Source organism: Palaemon carinicauda, chromosome 3, assembly GCF_036898095.1.
Source record: "Palaemon carinicauda isolate YSFRI2023 chromosome 3, ASM3689809v2, whole genome shotgun sequence".
Classification (NCBI taxonomy): Eukaryota; Metazoa; Arthropoda; class Malacostraca; order Decapoda; family Palaemonidae; genus Palaemon; species Palaemon carinicauda.
In genome coordinates this window covers 58,006,133-58,016,132 of record NC_090727.1, presented here as the reverse complement: position 1 = coordinate 58,016,132, position 10,000 = coordinate 58,006,133, and the positions used below count along the sequence as shown (strand labels likewise).

At 34.4% G+C, this 10,000-nt stretch overlaps 1 long non-coding RNA gene across 1 annotated transcript in view; it reads right to left on the bottom strand.

Moving 5' to 3' along the window:
* The window catches only part of LOC137637480 (uncharacterized), a 25,953-nt gene that overhangs the window by 6,548 nt on the left and 9,405 nt on the right, over positions 1-10,000 (bottom strand). The window contains exons 4-7 of the long non-coding RNA XR_011043657.1: positions 9,762-9,867; positions 8,414-8,668; positions 2,770-3,305; positions 171-276 (exon numbers count right to left, since the gene is read on the bottom strand). This is a non-coding gene — a long non-coding RNA (uncharacterized lncRNA). The remainder of the gene's footprint in view (positions 1-170; positions 277-2,769; positions 3,306-8,413; positions 8,669-9,761; positions 9,868-10,000) is intronic.

Sequence of the window (10,000 nt, the reverse complement as noted above, 5' to 3'; positions counted from 1 at the left end):
ATAAGCCGAAGGGCTACAATAGGGAAAAATATCCCAGTGAGGAAAGGAAATAAGGAAATAAAAAAATGATGAGAATAAATTAACAATAAATCATTCTAAAAACAGTAACTGGCTGACATATCTTATTATTACTGTTTTAAAGTATTTTATATTTTATAGTCTTTACTTACATATAGTTTGATTTGCTATTCGACTTCCTTTCCTCACAGGGCTGATCTCCTTATTAGAGCCTTTTGGCTTGTAGCCTTCTATCATTCAAACCAGGTAGTTGATTATCTGGAATTTAGAATAAATAAAATCAATCAATCAATAATAATCATACTCAATAATAACCATAATAAATTATGAGATACTCCTACACCCAATTATAATCATAATCTATAATAAGGTTAATCATGAAGATAATCATATACGAATCAGGGTAAATATTAATCATAATGATCATCATTCTCCCAATCATGATCATCATAAGGGTAGATATAACAATAAACATTGGAGAAATGATGTTGCGTTTATGGATCTGGAGAAAGCATATGATAGAGTTGATAGGGAAGCAATGTGGAATGTGATGAGGTTATATGGAGTTGGTGGAAGGTTGTTGCAAGCAGTGAAAAGTTTCTACACAGGTAGTAAAGCATGTGTTAGAATAGGAAATGAGGTGAGCGATTGGTTTCCGGTGAGAGTGGGGCTGAGACAGGGATGTGTGATGTCGCCGTGGTTGTTTAACTTGTATGTTGATGGAGTGGTGAGAGAGGTGAATGCTAGAGTGCTTGGACGAGGATTAAAACTGGTAGGCGAGAATGATCATGAATGGGAGGTAAATCAGTTGTTGTTTGCGGATGATACTGTACTGGTAGCAGACACAGAAGAGAAGCTTGACCGACTAGTGACAGAATTTGGAAGGGTGTGTGAGAGAAGGAAGTTGAGAGTTAATGTGGGTAAGAGTAAGGTTATGAGATGTACGAGAAGGGAAGGTGGTGCAAGGTTGAATGTCATGTTGAATGGAGAGTTACTTGAGGAGGTGGATCAGTTTAAGTACTTGGGGTCTGTTGTTGCAGCAAATGGTGGAGTGGAAGCAGATGTACGTCAGAGAGTGAATGAAGGTTGCAAAGTGTTGGGGGCAGTTAAGGGAGTAGTAAAAAATAGAGGATTGGGCATGAATGTAAAGAGAGTTCTATATGAGAAAGTGATTGTACCAACTGTGATGTATGGATCGGAGTTGTGGGGAATGAAAGTGATGGAGAGACAGAAATTGAATGTGTTTGAGATGAAGTGTCTGAGGAGTATGGCTGGTGTATCTCGAGTAGATAGGGTTAGGAACGAAGTGGTGAGGGTGAGAACAGGTGTAAGAAATGAGTTAGCGGCTAGAGTGGATATGAATGTGTTGAGGTGGTTTGGCCATGTTGAGAGAATGGAAAATAGCTGTCTGCTAAAGAAGGTGATGAATGCAAGAGTTGATGGGAGAAGTACAAGAGGAAGGCCAAGGTTTGGGTGGATGGATGGTGTGAAGAAAGCTCTGGGTGATAGGAGGATAGATGTGAGAGAGGCAAGAGAGCGTGCTAGAAATAGGAATGAATGGCGAGCGATTGTGACGCAGTTCCGGTAGGCCCTGCTGCTTCCTCCGGTGCCTTAGATGACCGCGGAGGTAGCAGCAGTAGGGGACTCAGCAGTATGAAGCTTCATCTGTGGTGGAAATGTGGGAGGTTGGGCTGTGGCACCCTAGCAGTACCAGCTGAACTCGGCTGAGTCCCTGGTTAGGCTGGAGGAACGTAGAGAGTAGAGGTCCCCTTTTTGTTTTGTTTCTTGTTGTTGTCGGCTACCCCCCAAAATTGGGGGAAGTGCCTTTGGTATATGTATGTATGTATATATATATATAATTATAAATATTTATAAATGTATAAATATATATAAATATATAAATATATAGATATATACAAATATATATATATATATATATATATATATATATATATATATATATATATATATATATATAAATATATATATATAATATATATATATATATTGTAAAAGTATATTTATATATATACATATATGTATATATATATATATATATATATATATATATATATATATATATATATATATACTTAAATACTTTTATATATATATATATATATATATATATATATATATATATATATATATATATGAACATATATCACAAGCACACGTGATTTTAATCAATGTAAATATCACCATAAAATGAATTCCAAGTGGATATATTTTCCCAAGATAGAATTCGGTATTAAATGCCGTTCGTGGGTGATATTTACATATATATATATATATGTATACATACATATATATATATATATATATATATATATATATATATATATATATATATATATACATATATATATATATATATATATATATATATATATACACATATATATATATATATATATATACACATATATATATATATATATATATATATATATATATATATATATATATATATATATATACATACACAAACATTTCATAGACCGTATATACACACAAAACATATTAATAAACACATTCTTATTTTATTAAATAACTACAGTAATATTCAGAGTTATTTTTGTAAAAGCTGGTGAACCTTAAATGTTAGTTTTTCCTAAAACCTTCTCATGATGAAGATTTTAAACCATGCAAAAGATAGGACATTGAAACCTCACGGATAAAAAAAAACATCAACAAATGCATAATAGAATCACGAGAAAAAGATTTGGAGAATCCAAGTCTGTCCCCTACCTTCGAATGGTACAAGTGATGTGTTTTGTAGATCGTAAGATACTTGAAAAAGTAGTTAGACTTTTCTGTCCAGTGTAGATCTCCTAGCTGGTACTGTTATTTGGAGAGCTGGATTGTCTAGTGGTTGAAGGCTATTTATGCCCTTTGGCTAGTCTCTTCTGTCCAGTGTAGATCTCCTAGCTGGTACTGTTATTTAGAGAGCTGGATTGTCTAGGGGTTGAAGGCTATTTATGCCCTTTGGCTAGTCTCTTCTGTCCAGTGTAGATCTCCTAGCTGGTACTGTTATTTGGAGAGCTGGATTATCTAGTGGTTGAAGGCTATTTATGCCCTTTGGCTAGTCTCTTCTGTCCAGTGTAGATCTCCTAGCTGGTACTGTTATTTAGAGAGCTGGATTGTCCAGTGGTTGAAGGCTATTTATGTCTTCTGGCTAGTCTTTTCTATCCAGTGTAGATCTCCTAGCTGGTAGTGTTATTTGGAGAGCTGGATTGTCTAGTGATTGGAGGCTATTTTCCTTTTACAGCACTGCTCCATAATCTCTGAAAAAAAAAATTAAGTTTAACATATTTCTCTAACTATATTAGAAGAAAAACTCCATTTTGATACTCAAGTTTGTAATAATCAAAATTGAAATAAATCTGAAAAAGATTGTTATAAAATTTCATAACTCGAAATGTATTGAAAATGAATCCCATATCAGAGCCATTTTTTTTTTAGTTCCTCATACAAGTGTTAGGATAATTGGAATGTTGACAAGCTATTATAATTAGAATTTACCTTTCGTATTTCATACATAAAAAATAATATATCAATAAAGGATAGTGATAATGCTTCGAAGTTCATTTCACATAAGTGGAAAAGACTGAGTTAAGGAAACTCCCTTATGTATAAAACTCCATCGGGAGATAGTGATATCTCATATCAATATGAAATTCGTTACAACTTCATCTAAAAACTAGAGGGGCACTCAGTAGAGCACAAACCTCTCTGCAGCAGCTTATTTTCCAACCTTCACCTCGACCTTAACCTTTGACCTTGAGATATATTAATTGGCGTGGATTTTCATACACTCAAATATGAACCAATTTTAAAGTCTCTTTGACAATGATGTCCAAACTTATGGCTGATTACGTGAATTGAACATTTTGCTTGGCCGTGACTTTAGCCTTTGACCTTGATCATGAGCAATTAAGTAACAATTGAATATAATGAAACTGAAATGAATCTGAAAATGATAAGGTATACTTGTGATAATTGGAATTTCATCAAAACATGCTATCATAATTGGAATTTACTTTTTATATTGCATACATAAATATGTCCAAATAGATATGATAGTGAATAACAAGGTGATAATACATGATAATGATAATGCAGATTTAAAGTTAATATTGCAGGGAAAAGGGTTAAGAAAACTCCCTTATTTATAGAACTCCATCCGGGGATAGTGATAAATCAACATGTCATTTTTTAGAATTTCATCTAATTGCAAAAAAAGTTGGTGTAAAGCCTATTTTAACATTGTTACTGATCTTGAAATATTTTATATTTTATATTTTATATTCATTACTTACGTATAGTGTGACTCGCTATTTCCTTATTTCCTTTCCTCACTGGGCTGCTTTCACTGTTAAAAGCCTTTGAGTTTCTAGCATTCAGCTTTAAAAACCAGGGTTGAAGCTTAGCTAATAATCAAAATCAATAATAATCATAATTAAATATAATCATACTCAATCATATGTAGCAGACCTTTACGTAGTGCCCCTGGTAATCTAAACTATTAAGAGACCAGTTGTTACACCACGAACCCTACCCAGCCCAAGAAGTGGTGGTAAAAGGATGAGCCCTCTGTGTCTTGGCAAGATGAGCAATCTCAGAATTATCAGCTTCAATGCCGAGGACCCGTGAATAGCAGAAGTAGATTTGCTTGCTAACCTGAAGGCCACTGTACTGAGCATCCAGGAGACTCGCAAAAATCACTGTCTAAAACACCTGACATGAATTCAATAATTTCCCACCAATAACCAGTCTAGGGAAGTGCAATATAGGGTAGCGAGAAATCCATCATTCACAAAAGTTGAGACCTATCCGAGGATGGGCTGGATATCCTACAAGTGGAAACTAAATACCTAAGCATCACTTATATCAACAAACTCCCCCTCCTACTTTCTCACAGCCCCAGAATAGCATCCCTGATAGTATGCCCTGTGTCTCGTAGTTGGGGGACTTCAATAGCCACAACAGTGTATGGGGATATGAGAGCACCAACAACGATCCATTGTATCATAAAATTTGGGCCTCAAGGTAAGCACTGAACTGACAGTGATCGAGAGGTTGTGTAGGAATGGGCCCTTGCTAAATATCTCAAAATCCTGTATGATGCCAAAGATGACACCACTTTTTAGAGTTCACAATGGAGGAGGGGATACAATTCAGACCTGGCATTTGTCTCTTTAAAACACCACCAATCGTTCAAGAACAATCATGGACCCAATACCAAAATATCAACACCAAACAGTAACCATTGATATAAAACCAGTGGTACAACCTTTAAAACCAAAATACCATAACCCCAGATCAAACTAACCTTAGGATGATTTGGAATTGCAAACATCATACCTGACCCTGAGTGATATGAGGCTTCCTGTTGGTGGCAATAGAAGCTATGAATAAAAAAAATCCAGAGGCTGTAGAGACTTTTACATCCCTGATCTCTCGAATCAAAGAAAAATCATTCCAAGTGTACATACAGGCCTACAATGACGATCCTTTTTCCAAAAACACTATGGATCTAGAAGAGGATTTGCTATCATTACTACATCATGAAAGACACGAACGCTGGCAAGAAACCATCACAAACATCAACATGGCCTCAACAATAAAAAAGCCTGGAGAACCATCAAAAAGCTAACACAGCAAATAAAAACAATCAACCAAAATTAAGTAGCCCATCAACTTGTAATCAATGATAAGACCAACAACCAAAAAAGAGAAAGGGGGATACTTAACGAAAATGAGGCAAGGCATCCAATGCATCATGCTACAGGGCAATTATATATTTGAACCGTTTACAATGAATGAATTACAATCAGCTATGAAAAAGAAGAAGTCAGGGAAAGCTGGCAGTCTAGATGGAATTGTGATCGAGATGACTCTGCCTTTCAGAGATAAGGCTAGGTCTTAGCTTCTTGTCTTTTCAATGAATGAGCATAAACATACTGAATCCTAAGGGTATGGAGAAGAGAAAGTGTTCTCTCTCTCCTCAAGCCTGGTAAAGATCCAAGCTCACCTAAGAGTTACTGACCAATATCCTTACTCTGTATCACTTACAAACTATGAACGTATGATAATGTTTCAACTAGCGCCCACCATCAAGGAGCAACTGACACCAGACCAAGCAAGCTTTCGACCTGGATGATCATGCTGCAGTTAGGTCTTGCACCTAACCCAATTTATAGAGGATGGACTAGAGACTAAATAAATTACACATATTGTGTTTGTCAACCTTATAGCTGTCTATGATAATCACGTATAGAGATCTCCCATTCAGTCACCCAAATGGCCCATAACTTCCGTCATTGTACACATTGGATCACTCATAGTAAAAAGATGTTTCTATATGGAAATGGACGGCAGGAAGAGTAGGTGGAAGAGTCAGATAAATGGTCTCCTACAGGGGTCAATGCTAGCCCCATTGTTATTCAATATATACACAAATGACCTACCACAACTCTAGAACATCCAGAGGTTTATACATGCTGACGATCTCTGCATTGTAACAGTCACAGTCCCTTAAAACCATCAAAGGAAGACTGAAGAGGGCATTATCATCTCTCCAGAAAGGCATCTTATGGTAAATCCCATGTAAACCTAGATATGCTCATTCCATTTGAACAACCACCAGGGATAAAAAAAATTAAATTAAAATTAGAAAATGAAGAACTAGAAAACCATTCACATCCCGTCTATCTATATCACTTTTGATAGGACACTTTATTTTCAAGGTTAATATCAACAAGCACGAGAAAAAGGGGCTACCAAAAATAACCTCCTCAGCTAAATTGCATCCACCAAGAAGGGAGCTAAGGCAAAACCTTTGAAGTGAACAGCTTTAGCATTATGTTACTCCATTGCAAAATTTAGTGTTCCTCTGAGAAAAAGAGAAGGCCACGCCAAAAGGTTGAATATTGAGCTAAATAAAGCCTGCAAGCTAATCACTGGTACACAGAGCAACACCCTTGCCAGCTTTGTACAGACTAGCCAGCATTGCATCACCGGAAATCAGTCCAGACAGCATAGCTAGAAAGGAAAAGACCAAACAAGCAAACAATCCCAGGCACCCACTCTACAGCTCTCGTGAAATAAGAAGTCTGAAATCACGGAAGAGCTTCATGATCGTGAAAGAACTAGACTATATAGATGGAGACAGTGAACGTCAGACCAGGAATGATGCCCTCCCTAACCGTAGTGGAGACCTGTCCTGTGGATTCTCCCTTACCAGGAGGGAATGTCAGACCAAGATTGATGCCCTCCCTAACCTTAGTGAAGACCTGCCCTGTGGATTCTCCCATACTAGGAGAAAATGGGTCACCATGAATAGAGGAAGAACAAAAATGGTAGGACAGGGGATAAATACCAGAGATTTTGTTACACAAATGTTGTCGAATGTCCCTCCTGGAAGACAAGCCAAATTATGTATCACATCTAGTATAGTTGGCCATTCCTTGGTCCTAATTCGGATGGAGAGGGGGCCCGAGTGCTGATCATATGTAATATGGTCAGTCTCTAGGGCATTGTCCTGCTTAATAAAGAAATGTCACTGTCCTTTGCCTCTGGCATTCATGAGCAGCCTTTAAACCTTGAGCCTTTAAAACGATACAGCGTTCTAATGAGTAAAACAATGGTGTAGAAGATATGATGATAATCAATAATACAATAATCATAATCTCAACACAATATTCATAATAATATGGATAATCATAATCATCAGTAATCATATCATCATTACCATTATCAAAATCAGCAACATCCGTTTTAGGTGCGTGAAATTTGAGGTAGTGCTAACAATAATCATTGAAGAAGTTATATATATATATATATATATATATATATATATATATATATATATATATATATATATATACACATTATATATATATATATATATATATATATACACATTATATATATATATATATATATATATATATATATATATATATACATTATATATATATATATATACATGTATATATATATACATTATATATATATATATATATATATATATATATATGTATATATATATGTATATATATATATTTAAATTTATATATATATATATATATATATATATATATATATATATTTATATATACACACAAACATATTATATACCGTATATACACACAAACCATATTAATAAAGACATTCTTATTTTATTAAATAACTACAGTAATATTCAGAGTTATTTTTGTAAAAGCTGGTGAACCTTAAATGTTAGTTTTTCATTAAACCTTCTCATGATGAAGATTTTAAACCATATGAAAGATAGGACATTGAAACCTCCCAGATAAAAAAAAACCATCAACAAATGCATAATAGAATCAAGAGAAAAATCTTTGGAAAATCCAAGTCTCTCCCTTACCTTCGAATGGTACAAGTGATGTGTTCTCTAGATCGTAAGATACTTAAAAAAGTAGTTAGACTTTTCTATCCAGTGTAGATCTCCCAGCTGGTAATGCTATTTAGAGAGCTGGATTGTCTAGTGATTGAAGGCTATTTATGTCTTCTGGCTAGTCTTTTCTGTCCAGTGTAGATCTCCTAGCTGGTACTGTTATTTGGAGAGCTGGATTGTATAGTGATTGAAGGCTATTTTCCTTTTACTGCACTGCTCCATACTCTGAAAAAAAAAATGTTTAACACATTTCTCTAACTATATTAGAAAAGAAAACTCCATTTTGATACTCAAGTTTGTAGTAATTAAATTGAAAAAAATCTGAAAAAGATTGTTAAAAAACTTAATTATTCAAAATGTATTGAAAATGAATCCCATATCAGAGACATTTTTTTCTAGTTCCTCATACAAGTGTTAGGATAATTGGAATGTTGACAAGCTATTATAATTAGAATTTACCTTTCATATTTCATACATAAATAAATAATAATATATTAATAAAGGAAAAGGATAATGTTTTAAAGTTCATACTAACTAAGGAGAAAAGACTGAGTTAAGGAAACTCCCAGCAGGATATAATATCTCATATCAATATGAAATTCATTAAAATTTCATCTAAAAACTAGGGGGCCACTCAGTAGATCAAAAATCTCCTCTGCAGCAGCTTATTTCTCAACCTTCAGCTCGACCTTATCCTTTGACCTTAACATGTGTTAATGGGCGTGGATTTTCATACACTCAAATATGGACCAATTTTAAAGTCTCTGTGACAATGATGTCCAAACTTATGGCTGATTACGTGAATTGAACATTTTGCTTGCCCGTGACTTTAACCTTTGACTTTGATCTTCCAAAATTTAATTATTTCCAGCTTTTAACAGAGCAGTTAATGCCTGCAAGTTTCATTACTCTACGATTAAAATTGTAGCCAGGTAGTTGTTCACAAACACACACACACACACTCAAACAGACTCACAAACAGGGGGTAAAACATAACATATTTCCAACTTCGTTGGCGGAGGTTAAAATTGGTATAAAGCCTGGAAGGTTTATATACAGTCCCGAGACAAGCTATTGAACAACGTCCTATATTATTATTATCCTTATTACTAGCCAAGCTACAACCTTAGTTGGAAAAGCAAGATGCTATAAGCCGAAGGGCTACAATAGGGAAAAATATCCCAGTGAGGAAAGGAAATAAGGAAATAAAAAAATGATGAGAATAAATTAACAATAAATCATTCTAAAAACAGTAACTGGCTGACATATCTTATTATTACTGTTTTAAAGTATTTTATATTTTATAGTCTTTACTTACATATAGTTTGATTTGCTATTCGACTTCCTTTCCTCACAGGGCTGATCTCCTTATTAGAGCCTTTTGGCTTGTAGCCTTCTATCATTCAAACCAGGTAGTTGATTATCTGGAATTTAGAATAAATAAAATCAATCAATCAATAATAATCATACTCAATAATAACCATAATAAATTATGAGATACTCCTACACCCAATTATAATCATAATCTATAATAAGGTTAATCATGAAGATAATCAT